The sequence below is a fragment of the Chenopodium album genome, chromosome 11 (genome assembly GCF_948465745.1).
Source record: "Chenopodium album chromosome 11, dcCheAlbu1.1, whole genome shotgun sequence".
Classification (NCBI taxonomy): domain Eukaryota; kingdom Viridiplantae; phylum Streptophyta; class Magnoliopsida; order Caryophyllales; family Amaranthaceae; genus Chenopodium; species Chenopodium album.
In genome coordinates, this window is record NC_137844.1 from 51,629,329 (window position 1) to 51,645,822 (window position 16,494).

General features: G+C 34.7%; 1 pseudogene across 1 annotated transcript; it reads left to right on the forward strand.

Annotated features, from left to right (window-relative positions):
• Nucleotides 1-8,262: 8,262 nt before the first annotated feature.
• On the forward strand, nucleotides 8,263-12,201 carry LOC145569119 (putative copper-transporting ATPase HMA5; annotated as a pseudogene). The gene is made up of 6 exons (XR_014096052.1): nucleotides 8,263-8,578; nucleotides 8,990-10,371; nucleotides 10,492-10,746; nucleotides 10,862-10,984; nucleotides 11,146-11,625; nucleotides 11,718-12,201. The product of XR_014096052.1 is annotated as a putative copper-transporting ATPase HMA5 (transcript).
• The last annotated feature ends 4,293 nt before the right edge of the window (nucleotides 12,202-16,494 follow it).

Consider the following 16,494-nt stretch of genomic DNA (forward strand, 5'->3'; position numbering starts at 1 on the left):
TTTTATGATTGGAGAAATGGAAGAAAGAAGGAGAAAAAAAACAGGGGAGGTTGAAACAGGGGAAAACAGAGGTATTTAAGGGGTTAGGGTTTAAAGTGTTACTTGGGGATCAAGGATTTTAAGTGGGGATTAAGGTTAAATTAAGGTTTTTACTTGGGGATTACGGTGTTTGTGTTTTAAGTGGGGAATAACGGTAAGTCGGTTATGTTCGCCGCTTGGGTTATTTTGGGGGGCTTTGGGGCTTTAAATTATGGGTTTTCAAGATTCAAACTAGTCAAAATTTATTTAAGATCGTAACCATTAACCAAGAGTGACTGAGCCTCGTTCACTTCGCCTTATTTTTACTGATCTGAAATTATTTTTTTAGAACTAAAATTATTTTTATTGATTTTCAGTTATATTTTTCTTTTAGGTTACTGATTTTTGCTGAACTGAAATTATTTTGACGGAATATTATTTTTTTAAAGCTGAAGTGAACAGGGTTTGAATGTAACCTTTTTTTTTTCAAACTCTTTTTATGTGGGTTTATAGACAACAAATGTATAAGAATTAAGAAAGGATGTAACGCAGAGTAGTGAGAGTGAGGGATAATTTAACGGGTTAGAGCTTCCCTTCTGGTCCCAAGAAATCTTGAGAGGAATCTCATCACTTGCCCTTATGACTCTCTAAAAAAAAAGTAATAGAGTTTAGGGCATGCTTAGAATGAGGGTAATATATTAAGAGGATAATAAAAGTCAAAATTAAAAAACATAAGTTATTAAAGGTATTGTTATAGGAGGTATGGTCTTTACAAACAAAAAAAAGGTAGTTGTTCCATGATGAGGAAAAGAAAGAGATGGAGGAATTATTACCCTCATAATGAGGGTAATAGTTATACACCTTCCCCCTAGTGTAACTATTACCCTCAAAATGAGCCTTTTTCTTCACCTCATACACCATCACTACATAATTTGTCTTACAAGCACACCAGCCATCACTATCTCATCACTCCCTATTTACTTTCATTTTGCTTAGTTTGACTTTTATTACCTTAATAATACATTTTCCTCAATCCAAGCATGCCCTTAATGCGAATTAGAGATCACGAAAAAGTCCAACTTGACCTATTCTGATCCAATAGAGCCCTAAAATCTTAGCTTAATAAAAATCACAAAAGAACATCTTACAGCTACCGCCTCTAATGCAACCCACTACCATAGAGCCCTAAAATCTTCAAATCACAGTTTGATTGCTGATTTTATTGATTTAGTTTTAGGTATGAAACTTTGATTAGACAAAATGACAAATCAACAAAATCAAGTTAATTAATTTGGCTAAATAGTTGTAGGAGAAAACATTTAATTGAGGAGATTAACAACCAAAATGAACTGTTCTCTCTAGTTCATCTTGCTGTAGTTGTGGTGTGTACGTGTTGCTTCTTATGCTATTACACTTGCAGTACGTAATAAAATAAAAGATATGGAAATTTTGCAAAAAACCACCTTTTAATCTTGTTTTTTTGCATATAACCACTTTTTTAAAAAATGTTGCAAAATACCACCAATTTTAAAAATTTTGTTTCAAATTACCACCAATTCAATGTAAAACAATTGATAAATTTGCCTTAAAAAGTGGTAATTTGCAACAAAATTTTTAAAATTGGTGGTCTTTTACAACATTTTTTTTAAAAGGTGGTTATATGCAAAAAAAAAACAAGATTTAAAAGGTGGTTTTTTTGCAAAATTTCCTAAAAGATATTAAAGCAATGATCAAGGAAAGAGATCAATAAAAGTAATAAGGGAAGAAAAATCCATATTCAAAATCATTCCTAATTGGTTCATTAATCAATGAAGAATCATGTCATACATGGATCCAAATCGCTTGATAAACTGAATCTTATCATGTCATATAAGAAAACAAATCAGTTGATAAGCTAAATCTTAAAAAAGGGCTCTAAATTGAATGTTGTTACCAGGAATAATATTGGCTTAAGTCTAGATACTTGAGCCTATTTGATTTTGGAGTTTGTCAAATGTCTTTTTTTTTTGATCTTATTTTTAAAAGAGCCACAAAGATAGTAAAAATTATAGATAAGGGAAGAAAATTTAAACCTACAACCTAATGCACACACGCCCTTAATATTAATCAACTTGTCAAGACCTTAGCCATTCTAAGACTAAAATCTTAAGAAGATGACAATCAACTAAGCCAAAGCTTCCTAATCAGTGGAGATATACCAGTTAGCCCAATCAACACAGTCAAAACAATAAAGCTCCTTCATAATTACTCATATATGTTATTATGTAAGTATAAATGCATACTAAACCAACCATCTTCCATTGTTATAACATTCGATACAAATGCTCTTACTTTGTGAATTATTCAACAATTAAATGTTCTTATTACGAGTTTTATGTAACTCAATCTATTACCCCCATTCTCAGTCCGGCGTCCCAATTTGATTGGTGAGTTTGTCTTTCTCTCTACTTTTTTCGATATCATGTTTATCCTTTTGCCATATATTTTATGTTTATGTCATTGTCTCATTGATATCCAACGTACTTTGCTTTATTATTATTATTTTTCATGCTTATTTGAACATCAAACTGCTCAAAACAAAAGATTATCCAATGTAGAATATGTCAAAATCATATATATTTCAAATAATATTTACGGAGTATGTATTTGTCTTAAAAAAATAAATACTTCGCAATTATATGTATTGTGCAATGAGAAACATAAATTATGTTAGAGATAAAATTATAAAAACTTTTGTATATTCATGGTTGTTATTTATGATTTCACCACTAGTGTGAATTGTTAGATTGTGTAAATAATCGTGTATAGATTTTAGTATGTAGTTTACTTATGTACCCTTAACCCTAGTGTACACTTGTATTATATATTGATGTCGTCAAGGCGTTGTGTGAAGGCTTGTTCAGCGGGTGAAGGTTCGGTCTTCTTGGCCGAAGGATCCACCGGTGGTGGAATGATGTGGTCAATAACCAAGTTCGCAAGACAGTGAAGTTGGAAAAGAGTCGACCCATTCAATATATAATAGCAGTGGCGATCTCTATCCCTTCTTCACAGATCGTCAACTCATTTCGTCCTCTACTCCATCAGCTTTTGCGGTTTTCTCTCCTAGTGTGTGGCATTCCCATTTAGGTCATCTGGGAAATACAATTCTTAGTTCTTTAAGTAGTAGCAATCTCATAAATTGTAATAAGGCTCACAAACATGTTTGTCATTCTTGTCCTTTGGGAAAATTAATAAAAATACCTTTTTATAATTCTATGTCACATACTACTATGCCATTTGATATTATTCATAGTGATTTATGGACTTCTCCAATTCTTAGCTCTCTTGGTCACAAATATTATGTTCTTTTCCTTGATAATTACACGAATTTTCTATGGACTTTCCCGATCTCCTCTAAAAACCAGGTCTATGATTTATTTATTCGTGTCCGAACATATATTAAGACTCAATTTGAGAAAGAAGTAAAAGCTTTTCAATGTGATAATGGTCGTGAGTTCGACAATGATCCTTTTAAAATTTTTTGTCACAAATATGGTATGACCTTCCGTTTTTCTTGTCCATACACTTCCTCTCAAAATGGCAAAGACGAAAGGAAAATCAAAAGGATCAATAATATTGTTCGAACAATTCTTTGTCATGCCTCTATGCCTCCCTCTTTTTGGCATCATGCTTTAGCAATGGCCACTTATCTTCACAATATTCTCCCTACGAAGCTTCTTGATTACAAATCTCCAACTCAAATCTTATATCAAAAACATCCCTCTTATGACCATCTTCGGGTTTTCGGATGCTTGTGTTACCCTCTCTCTCCTCCTTCTAAGGTTAACAAACTCCAAGCTCGTTCCACTCCGTGTGTCTTCCTTGGGTATCTTAGTAATCATCGGGGTTACAAATGTTTTGATATTTCGAGTCGGAAAATAATCATTGCTAAGCACGTATGGTTTGATGAATCCGTGTTCCCTTTCTCTAAGATTCATACCCCTAGTCCTCACACTTATGATTTTCTTGATGATAGTCCAAGTCCTCTTCTCAATCCTGTCTTGCAGCAGCTCTCTTTGGGCTCTCCTCACCCTCAAACCGCAGCCAACCAGCCTACTCCGCAACATGGCTGCGACATTCTCCCTTAAACCGCAACCCCATTGCGGAGTGGCCTGCAATCCCAGCCTCGCCCTCTTTATTCTCTGCCCAGCAGCACGCATCAGCTAGTGCATGATGCCTCACCTTGTGCTCAGCAGCGAGGACACGTTCCTCCAACTGCTATCCCCGCAGGGTCACCAGCGGGCACTGCTTGCAAGGCGTCCAACTACCTGATGCTGCTGTCTAGCCCGTTGGAATCCCAGCGCACGCTGGTGCGGGCATGGACGAGCCTCATCTCTCCTCTCCTCCTTCCTCCCCGCAACAACACTACTCTCCTCCAACCTCCCTGCAACACACAACTCACTCTCCCCCTCCCATCGTAGTTCCCACACCGACACCCTTTCCATCTTATTCCATGGCTACTCGTAGCAAGCATGGCATTGTCAAGCTGAATCCCAAATACCAAAATCAAGCCCATCATACCTCTACCTCCATTTCTCCTATTCCAAAGAACCCGGTTCATGCTTTACGTGACCATAATTGGAAGCTTGCAATGCAGGAAGAGTATGATGCTCTCATTGGTAATAATACTTGGGAATTGGTTCCGAGGCCGAATAATGTAAACATTATTCGTTTGTTATGGATTTTTCGGCACAAGACAAAGTCTGATGGTTCTTTTGAACGACACAAGGCTCGTCTTGTTGGTGATGGTAAAACTCAGAGGGAAGGTATTGATTGTGATAAAAATTTTAGTCCGGTTGTAAAACCGGCTACTATTCGGGTGGTACTCAGTGTTGCTTTATCCAAGTCTTGGCCGATTCATCAGTTAGATGTCAAGAATGTTTTCTTACATGGTAATTTGAATGAAACTGTTTACATGTATCAACCATTGGAGTTTAAGGATCCCAATCGTCCCGATCATGTCTTCTTATTACGGAAGTCACTATATGGTCTGAAACAGGAACCTCGGGCCTGGTATCAACGGTTTGCAGATTTTGTGACTACTATTGGGTTTGCAAACAACAAATCTGATAACTCTTTGTTCGTTTATCGCCATGGTAATGAAACTGCTTATATTCTTCTCTATGTTGATGACATTGTCCTTACGGCTTCTTCAGAGTCTCTTCGACGTCATGTTATTTCACAGCTCAGCTCTGAATTTGCAATGAAAGATTTGGGTAAATTGAGCTATTTTTTGGGCATTGATGTTACTAGAGATAAAAATGGCCTATTTTTGTCTCAAAAGAAATATGCACAGGAAATATTGGAGAAAGCAGGAATGGCAAATTGCAAGCCTTCGTCTACTCCTGTTGACACCAAAGGAAAATTGAGCACTGAGGAGGGTGCTCTTTATGATGATCCTACTTCTTATCGGCGCCTATGTGGTGCCTTGCAGTACTTAAATTTTCACTCGGCCAAATATCTCTTACGCAGTTCAGCAGGTCTACCTATTTATGCACTCACCTCGTGTTCAGCATATGGATGCATTGAAGCGCATTCTTCGATATATCCAAGGTACGGTAGAATTTGGTTTGCATTTATATAAATCATCTGTTTCTTCGATTCTGTCCTACACGGATGCCGATTGGGGCGGGTGTTCGGACACTCATCGTTCTACATCAGGGTACTGTGTATTCCTTGGTGATAATCTGATCTCTTGGTCCTCGAAGCGACAACCTACTTTGTCAAAGTCTAGTGTTGAAGCAGAATACAGAGGGTTTGCCAATGTCGTTTCCGAATCCTGCTGGGTTTGAAATTTGTTGCTTGAGCTTCGACTTCTTATTTTGAAAGCAACTTTGGTTTACTGCGACAATGTTAGTGTGATTTATCTATCCAGTAATCCGGTTCAACATCAGCGCACTAAACATATTGAGATGGACATCCACTTCGTTCGTGAGAAAGTACAACAGGGCGAAGTTCGTGTTCTACATGTACCTTCCCGATACCAGATTGCTGATGTTTTCACAAAAGGTCTGTCTAAGTATCTATTTGATGATTTTCGGGACAGTCTCAGCGTTCGCAGTCCCCCCGTTTCGACTGCGGGGGTGTGTTAGATTATGTAAATAATCGTGTATATATTTTAGTATGTAGTTTACTTATGTACCCTTAACCCTAGTGTACACTTGTATTATATATCGATGTTCAATCAATGAGAAAGCTACGGCAAATATTTACATATTCTATTCTATTCTATTATGAATATATAAGGCTGAGAGAGCAAATGTATGGATCTGGATCGTCATTCGTCAAAACTATATTTGAGTTTTGCTTGACTACTAATAGAGAATCAAACTTGGTTTCATATACTTCGTATCATTCTTTAATTCGTTTAACTACGGAGTAGAGGCAACTTAGACAAGTTGATTGCTGGATCGTGGTACCAATTATAATTATTCATATAGAATAAAGATTTCACAATGATGCCATAAACATAAAGGCCTACTACAACACATCTTATATATTCATATTGCTTTTGACTTTTGGATTGAATTACTTAAAATTATTTAGCGCTTGTTTGACATTATTTTTGGTTTTCAGTTTTCTAGTTTTTTAGAAAACTAAAAATCAAAAACAAGAAACAAAAAAAAGGTGTTTTCACTTTTCTGTTGTCAGTTTTTAAAATTATCATGATTTTAATAATTCTAAATAATTTTTGATTCATTATGTGACATATATAATATACTTTCAAAAAACAAAAAACCAAAAAATAGAAAACCACAGCGATGCCAAACGAACCCTTAATTTTAAGGTATTACTTGTTCAATTGTTGCATTTGCATAGATTATGTGGGCCTATGATATCACTAATACAAAGTATAATTAGATTGTTTGATACATGTCTTCAAAAAAAAAAAAAAAAAAAAAAAAAAAAAAAAAAAAAAGATTGTTTGATACATAATATATATATATATATATTATTTCTAAAATTTTCTTGTAATTTTTTTATTTTTTTATTTTTTTATTTTTTTTTTATTTTTTTTTTTTTACAAAATTTCTGTAGTAGGAGACATTACCTCCATTTTTACCGATGATTTTTGTTTTATGGGTGTCATTCCTTGTCAATGCATATCTTTAGTATAATTATTAATGAAAAAAAATTATTTAATACCTACTTTGTAAGTATTAATTAATACAAATCAACTAGAGCGTGTATGATTACACTTTCTCCGTTCACTTATAGTTACAACACTTAAAGTTTTTGCATTGACAATTTTAAAAGTTCAAATGCAGCAATTAAAAGTGAACAAAGGAAGTATATGTTTTAAAAACATTTCATTAAAAATGAATTGAAGAAGTATGCTGATAATTGAAAAACTTTATCACAATTTATAATATAAAAGCATTTAAATCAAATTATTAATAAATGTCTTGGATTTCTTGCAATAGTTACGTAATAAATAAAAAATATATGAGAAATTCTCTTCCTCTAATAATTTTTTTTCCATGATATATGGCAAGCGTTTCATATGCACCAAAATATTGTTTGACTTTCTAAGTGTTTGTCATGGTGGAGCCCATTATTAAAAAAAAAAAAAAATGTAAAAGATACAACATATTTTTGATAGATAAGGAGCATGATCATATTGGATTAGAGCTTCTTAAAGATTATGCAGACCTATTGGAAATTTGGAAGTAAGGTGAACAATAAGGAAAATTGATAGGCCTTTAGTAGGGGTTGAACTCATGAGCCATGATTGTAACTTTGTAAGATGTAAAATTTCCCATTAGACAATTTTTTTTTTTTAAGGAGAACTCTAATAGGCCGGAATCTCATTGTTTAACTCAAATTTATTAGATGCAATATGTGACATATTTCTTACATTATAAATTTATAATTGTACATTTTATATCATACTTCGACATAATTATGCAATATTGTTCAATTCATGCCGATGTAGCAACACATATGAAGTCTTTGTATCATTGAATGTATAACATAAGTTGACTTTTTAACAAACTTTTGACTTTTTCTCGATACATCCACTTTTTTCCCGGCAACAAATATTTTTAAAAATCTCAATTGGTCACAATCTTTAAAACCAACCAACAACTTTTCTTAGCGTGTACACTAAAGTTAACAACTTTTACATGATGTTAGTTTAACACCAGCATTTCATTGTGAAACAGAGTAAAGCACAACAACATAAACAAAGAGGAGAAAAAAAAAACAGACATTTTCATCAATGGTGGCAGCCAAAATCTTGACGCTAGCGTGCTTTCGGAATGAGTGGAGCAGGGCAGATTTATCGGCGAGGCCTCACTACCCGTCGATGCCGAAATACCCGAAAGGCGTTTCGATGAAAGAGAAGGAGAAGATTGAAGGGTCTGAATCCAAAGCTCTGTTTTCTGTTATTGGTATGACTTGTTCTGCTTGTGCTGGTTCTGTTGAGAAGGCGATCAAACGACTTCCCGGTATTCGAGAAGCTGTTGTTGATGTTTTGAATAATAGGGCTCAAGTTATCTTTTATCCTTCTTTTGTCAATGTGAGTGATCAATTTATGTGTTATCTTTTAGCGATGAATTAAACTTGGGTAGAACTTATTAGAACTTATTTGAACAAAATTCATTTGGGGAACACAACTCTCTTTAAAAATTTGATTTTGATCAGGGTTTTTCTTTGTAGGTTACTAATGAAAATGGGAATGGGTTGTTCATATTAGATTCAATTAAGTTCATAAATGGGTGATGAATTGTTTGATTTGATAACAGATAATATCGGGTTACATTCGAATCTAAATGCTATATTTATTTGATGGTAAAACTAAAATTTCAATGTTTTTGTTCTTGAAATATACAATTAATTGATTCTTGTGTTCTTGTTTATTTGTTGCCTTAATTTAGTTGGTTACAAATTCTTTTCATTAGTTTTTCAAAAGTTTAGTACAATTTTATAGGAGGAACAAATTCGTGAAACAATTGAGGATGTTGGTTTTGAGGCTGCTTTGATCCAAGATGATGTTAGTGAAGGAAGCACTCAAGTATGCCGGGTACGTATAAAGGGAATGACTTGTACTACTTGTTCAAATTCAGTTGAAGCTAGTCTTCTTGGAGTTCAAGGTGTTAAAAAGGCTCAAATTGCATTAGCTACTGAGGAGGCTGAAATTGAATATGATCCGAAGCTGATAAGTTACATTGAGATACTGAAAGCTGTAGATGATAGCGGGTTTGAAGCTGAACTTATCAGCACTGGAGAAGACATTAGCAGGATGCAGCTCAAGGTTGATGGCATAAGCTTAAACGATTCATTAAAAGCTCACTTGAGGCACATCCTGGAGTGCAAACTGTGGAAATTGACCAGACTCTTCAGAAGATCTCTCTTTCTTACAAGCCAGATATGACAGGACCTAGGAACTTTATTGAAGTGATCGAGTCAGTTGGATTGGGGCATTTCAAGGCTATGATATATCCTGAAGAAGGTGGAAGAGATTCTCATAAACACGAGCAAGTTAAGGAGTATTATCGAGCATTCCTCTGGAGTCTTATCTTCACGATACCAGTGTTTCTGACCTCTATGGTCTTCATGTATATACCGGGTGTTAAACATGTGTTTGATACTAAAATAGTGAAGATGCTTACTGTTGGAGAAGTACTAAGGTGGGTTCTAGCCACTCCTGTTCAATTCATTATTGGTTGGAGATTTTACTATGGGTCGTACAAAGCGTTAAGGCATCGTTCTGCTAACATGGATGTGTTGATTGCCTTGGGAACAAATGCAGCATACTTTTATTCAGTCTATATTGTGCTTCGAGCTGCAACATCTAAAACCTTTGAGGGAACGGATTTCTTTGAGACAAGTTCTATGCTCATTTGCTTTGTTCTTCTAGGAAAGTATTTAGAGGTTTTGGCTAAGGGGAAAACTTCTGCTGCCATTGCCAAGCTCATGGACTTGGCCCCTGAGACAGCGACACTACTGACCCTCGACACAGATGGGAATGTCATAAATGAAAAGGAAATCGATAGCAGATTGATACAAAAGAATGATGTGCTGAAGGTTCTCCCTGGGGCAAAAGTAGCCTGTGATGGTTTTGTAATTTGGGGTCAAAGCTATGTAAATGAAAGTATGATAACAGGAGAATCTCGGCCAGTGCCCAAGAGGAAGGGGGATACAGTCATAGGAGGGACAGTGAATCAAAATGGAGTGTTACATATCAAGGCTACGCGAGTTGGGTCAGAAAGTGCACTTTCTCAAATTGTCCGTCTTGTTGAATCAGCACAGATGGCCAAAGCACCTGTGCAGAAGCTTGCTGATCGTATATCCAAATTTTTCGTTCCTTTGGTAAGTAATCATTTTGATTCGATACCACCAAAAATGTGATTGTTCTTGTATATAGAATTCTCTGAATTCTGAAGTATGCTTAAATATTAGTAATGTAAAGCTGGCTATTTCAACTTACAGGTCATTTTTCTCTCAATTTCAACTTCGCTAACATGGTTCTTAGCTGGAAAATTCAATACCTATCCAAAATCATGGATACCCTCATCTATGGATAGCTTTCAGCTTGCATTACAGTTTGGCATTTCTGTGATGGTTATTGCTTGTCCTTGTGCTCTCGGATTAGCAACACCTACAGCGGTTATGGTTGGTACTGGAATCGGTGCATCTCAAGGTGTTCTCATAAAAGGTGGTCAAGCTCTGGAATCTGCTCACAAGGTATATATCATGTATGCTGCAGTCTTTGCTCGAATACCACTTTGCATTTTACATTGACAAGATATAATAAGCCAAATAAGGTAATATGGATTATGGAATCCTATTTATTTTGTAGGTAAATTGCATTGTGTTTGATAAGACCGGGACTCTCACAGAAGGCAAACCTCTAGTTGTGAGCACAAGGCTCTTGACTCAAATGATACTTCGGGAGTTCTATGAACTGGTGGCTGCTGCTGAGGTAATTTATTCTTTACAAGTCACAACCTTATTTATGTTTTGGTAAATTGATGAAGGAGATCTGCAATATATAAAGTAACTAGTTTTCTAACCAACTAAATTGCATCCAAAGAGTACATCACTTAACCTAGTTAGGGCTAATGGTTCTGTAATTATTGCCAGATCAATAGTGAGCACCCATTAGCAAAGGCAGTAGTTGAGTATGCCAAGAAGTTTGGAGAAGATGAGGAAAATCAAATCTGGCCAGAAGCAAGGGAATTTGCTGCAATCACCGGTCATGGTGTAAAGGCCATAGTCCGAAACCAAGAGATTCTTGTTGGTAACAAGAGCTTGATGTTGGACCAAGGAATTTCCATCCCCATTGAGGCAGAGGAATTACTTGCTGAAGCAGAGGATTTGGCTCAAACTGGTATTTTAGTATCAATTGGAGGTACTATGGCAGGGATTACAGCCATTTCTGATCCACTGAAACCGAGTGCACGTGATGTCATATCTATTCTTAAGTCTATGAATATCAAAAGCATTGTGGTCACTGGTGACAACAAGGGCACTGCAAACTCCATTGCCAAACAAGTTGGAATAGAGACTGTTATTGCTGAAGCAAAACCTGAACAGAAATCAGAGAAAGTAAAGGAATTACAGGTAACAATATATCGTTATATACTTAGTATTCCAATGTTACAATTACTTATACATAATTACACAAGTGTCTCATTTACTAAGAACAAATGCAGGCAGAAGGTTATATAGTGGCTATGGTCGGAGATGGAATCAATGATTCACCGGCATTAGTAGCTGCTGATGTAGGAATGGCTATCGGTGCAGGGACAGATATAGCAATCGAGGCAGCTGATATTGTTCTGATGAAGAGCAATTTAGAGGACGTCATAACAGCCATTGACCTTTCGAGGAAAACTTTCTCCAGGATACGGTTGAACTATGTATGGGCATTGGGTTACAATGTGCTTGGGATCCCTATTGCTGCCGGGGCCTTGTACCCTTCACTCAGGTTCCGGTTACCACCATGGATTGCTGGAGCTGCTATGGCCGCGTCATCAGTCAGTGTTGTTTGTTGGTCTCTCTTGTTGAAGAACTACAAAAGACCAAAGAAGTTGGACACTCTTGAAGTCAGGGAAATAAGGGTTGAATGATATGATAAACATATATAGTGTTGTGAATCTGTCAACAATGTGTACATATTATAAATTGGGCAGCTGAGTTATGATTTGTGTTCATGCAAAAATGTATATATGTTTTGTGATGGAAATTTTTGTGCTACACTAATTTGGTTGCTGATGAGACTTTTGTGGTACATTAATTATTTGATGCTTTCTCTGTTAATTAATAATCTCACTGGCATAATCTCATAAGTATAAGTATTAAGTACAAGATATAGAAGATTGGGCGTAATACTTATTTTACAAGCTGTCACACAATATATATGCAAAATTCTCCACAATACACTACTTTTGAACATTTCACCAACATGAAGATCCACTTTAGTCTTTAATTGATTGGAGTTATATAATTATAAAAACATTTTAAAACCTTATGCTGAATGATTTTCTAATACTAGCATCTTATATTAATCTGTATAATCAGTATAAAAACTCATATATATTATAAAGTTGAATGATTTTACTTAAAGTATAGTCTAATGATTTTACATTAAGTATTTATATTAGTTACTGTCTTACATAGTAAATCAGGGCCAGTTCACTTTAGCTTAATTTCAGTTCAGTTCAGCCCTTAATTTCCTTCTCTCATAAAATATTCCTTTCTGCTCAGTTCAGTTTAGTTCAGCTTAGCTCAGTTCAACTCCAATCAGTTCAGTTCAGTTCAACTCAGTTCAGTAAATGTGAACATGCCCTTAATCCTACAAAAAAAAAAAAAAAAAAAAAAATATAAATAAATAAATAAATAAATTGGCATCAACATTAAATAGGAGAATTATTTCACTCACGTATGGTTATCTATGTTCATAAAATTATATTAACTAGCCTTTGGTTTGTGCAATGCATGGAATTGTAGAAAGTTAAATCGGGTTACAAACTTACAATTTATTCTCAATTACTCGTAGTATATTTTCTTATGAGAAAAAGTAAAGAATTAGGGAGAGGAAAGTTGAACATCGATCAAAACAACGAGATATATTCATTAAAACTATTGAATATGGAGAATATGATTAAAACATCTTTCAATACATAGATTAAATCAACAATAAAGCTATACAGTTAAAAAAAAAATAAAGAAGGAGATGACACTTGTTGCATGACGCTCATGGTTTGAGTTTTATATAAGTTTATGGTTTTAATTTTATATATGGAAACTTTTGTATACACCCGGTTTTCAGTAATTTACTGTACATCTGGTACACTTTTGTCAGATTTAGTGTCACTTTTGTCAAATTTAGTGTCACTTTTGTCAAATTTATCAATGAAGCATAAATAACTCATATATACCAGGGTAACTTTTATGCGTTGTAGTGTAACTTTTGCATATTTTATTGTCACTTTATAACGGATGTTCAGTAATTTATTAAACATCCGTTTTATTTAAAAGTTTGTGTTTTATATAAGCTTATGGCTTTACTAAATTGAAATTAATTTTATTTAATATAAACTTTTGTAAACTAAAAAAAATAGGAATTTATAAAAGAGTATTTTTCATGTAAAATAAAATTTTGAAGGAAACTTCACCTATTAATCCGAGCAATTATAGTCCAACAAGTAAATAATAAATTAGTGGAGCAACTGAAAACTCCCTTTTTTTTAATTACTTTTTTTGACGAGAACAAATTCTGTCTATTTAGACTTCTTAGTGGAGTAGTGGAGAAATTACACAAGTTTTAGTAAAAGTTGCTTTCTGACTATGAAATACATGAGTAATAAAAAGTATTCCGAATAGTTTTTTTTTTTTTTTTTTTTTTTTTTTTTTTTTTTTTTTTTCTCGTTTGGTATGGGAAATTTTGGGAGAATGAAACCACAGTATCTGTATCAGTTTCTATAATTTCTATACGTTTCATTTTTACTTTACATTTGTCAATGTAAAACTAATTATATACTCTGTACATAAATAATAAATAAATATTATGAAAATACATTTGTAATTATGATTGATCTAATTACAAGTCCCTATAAAAATAGTTAATTTCTTACATATAAGTAATAGACCTGATGTCAAATATCTCATTGTAGATACCTTAAAGAAATGGAGGCATATTATTAGTTGTTTGAAAAAGTAATTATAAGAATAAAAAATAAACACTTTCTCATTGAGTAATAAAATTAAGTCAAGCACAAATCTTGAATGCTAGAGGCAAAATTTGATCAATTTTTTTTTCAAATTTCAAAATTATACAATTTGTTTTTAACTTCAACCAAAAATGGTTTGAGTTGAAAGTAAGTGCAACTAATACATATAACATATTACTTCATCCTGATAGGCTAGCTAATTAACAATAGATTTGAATCACCTCTATGACTTATTTTCAGCATAACTTCATCAAAGGCGGAAACAATGAAAAAGTTGTTTAGAAGATATTTGTAATTGGTGTAGAGAAAGTATTCTCTAGGGGTGGAGGCATGAAGCATGCTGCATGCATGATGCATCTAGAGCTGTCAAAAGCTGACCCGACCCGAAATACCGACCCTAACCCGACCCTAACCCTAACCCGTCTGAACCCGAAAAAAATGGTGACCCGAACCCGACCTAACCTGACCTGAAACCAACCCTAGACCCGAGTTGACCCGAGTATTTGAGACCCGAACCCGACCATGAACCGACCTAGAGAGGACCTGACCCGAATGTGACCCGTAAATTATTGACCTGAACCGAACCCGACTCGAACCCGAGAATGACCCAAACCCGATTTAACCCGTCAAAACCCGAATTCAACCCGACTTGTTACTAACCCGACCCGAGTTCAACCCGACTCGATTTTAAACCCGACCCGAAATAAACCCGACTTGTTATTGACCCGACCTAAATTCAACCCGACTTGTTATTGTCCCGACCCGAATTTAAACTCGACCTATTAATAACCCGAATTTTAGGATTTAGGAATTTTTAGGATAAAAAGAGTACTCCGTATTGACTATTGAGTTTCAGGCTTTTTTCAATTTATTAACATGGATTCCAATTATAAAACAAAAGTGGCCTTTCTCATCTTACTTGACTTATCTCTTACATAATCCTCGTCAAAGAAAAACTGAACTGGATAGCAGCAAAAAAAAAAAAAAAAAAATTAAACAAAAAAAATAAAAAATACATGGGACCCAGACAATAGCAAGTCTTTCTCATCTTACTTGACTTATCTTTTTTTTTTTATTATTATTTTTTTAAGGGAATTCAAATTTTTGACTTGAACCACACCCGAGACCGACTTGGAAATGACCCGACGTGATTATAACCTGCAAATTATTGACTTGCCAATTTGAACTCGAGAATGACCAGATAAGTTTAAATGACCCAACTTGATTGTAACCCGCAAATTATTAACTAAACCCGACTTGAACCCAAGAATGACCCGACTTGGAAATGACCCGATTATAACCCGCAAGTTTTTGACTTGAACCGAACCCAACCCGAACCCAAGAATGACCCGACTTGATTATGACCCGCAAATTATTGACTTGAACCGACCCCGACTCAAACCCGATAATGACCCAACCTGATTATAACCCGAAAATAATTGACTTGAACCGAACCCGACTCGAACCCGAACATGACCCTAACTCAATTAAACCCGTAAAAACCCGAATTTAACCCGACTTGTTTTTCACCCGACCCGAATGTAACCCGACCTTTTATTGACCTGACCTAAACCCGACCCGAACCCGAAAAGATGTATGACCCGACGTGACCCGACTCAAGCATGACCCGACGTGACCCGACTCAAGCATGACCCGAGATGACCCACATAGGTCTTGACATTAACCCGACCCGAGATGACCCGACCCACACAAACCCGACCCATTTACCCGAATTGACAGCTCTAGATGCATCTAATAACCCTATTTCATTCTCAATCCTTTCAATACTTGACTTTTGACCTAATTTTACTACTAAAATACTTCTCTAGTTTTTTTATAGTACGTTGGCATCACATGTTTATTTATTACATTTGTCAGAGCATAAAACCAACGACTAATATCTTTGATTATCAATAAATAAAAGTTATAAAGAATTGATATACTAAAAATACACAGATACGAAGAAAAAAAAAATCTCACCTAGCTATAAACTACAAAAGGTAGTTAAATTTGAGATTGAGCATAACAGTCAAACCATGTCAACTACTTATAAAAGAGTGAAAAAAGTATAACTAATTTGTGATCTCAGTTTAGATTTTTATTACATCAACTTGTTACGATTTATTAAAAAAAAAATAATAATAAATAAATGACGATATTAATTAAGAGTTAACCATCAATATATATATATATATATATAATAAAAAAAAATAAAAAAAACAAATTAAATCAAACAATATTTTTTTAATGATAATGA